Source organism: Arachis duranensis, chromosome 7, assembly GCF_000817695.3.
Source record: "Arachis duranensis cultivar V14167 chromosome 7, aradu.V14167.gnm2.J7QH, whole genome shotgun sequence".
NCBI classification, from domain to species: Eukaryota; Viridiplantae; Streptophyta; class Magnoliopsida; order Fabales; family Fabaceae; genus Arachis; species Arachis duranensis.
Genome location: NC_029778.3, coordinates 36,829,039 through 36,829,525, shown reverse-complemented (window position 1 = coordinate 36,829,525; position 487 = coordinate 36,829,039).

Genomic DNA, 487 nt, shown 5'->3' with positions numbered 1-487 from the left:
GCCTTTCCAACTGACTTTGTGGTGCTGGAAATGGAGGAGCACAATAGTGCAACTCTCATTCTAGGAAGACCTTTCCTAGCAACTGGACGAACTTTCATTGATGTACAAAAAGGAGAAGTAACCTTGAGGGTCAATGAGGATGAGTTCAAGTTGAATGCTGTAAAAGCCATGCAGCATCCAGACACACCAAATAACTGCATGGGCGCTGACATTATTGATTCTCTGGTAGAAGAGATCAATATGACTGAAAGCCTAGAATCAGAGCTTGAGGACATCTTCAAAGATGCTCAACCTGATCAAGAAGAACCAGAGGAAGCAAAGGAATTTTCGAAAATTCCTCAGGAGGAGGATAAACCTCACAAGCCTGAACTCAAACCACTACCACCATCCCTGAAATATGCATTTCTGGGAGAGAGTGACACTTTTCCAGTGATTATAAGCTCTGCTTTAAATTCACAGGAAGAGGAAGCACTGATTCAAGTGCTAA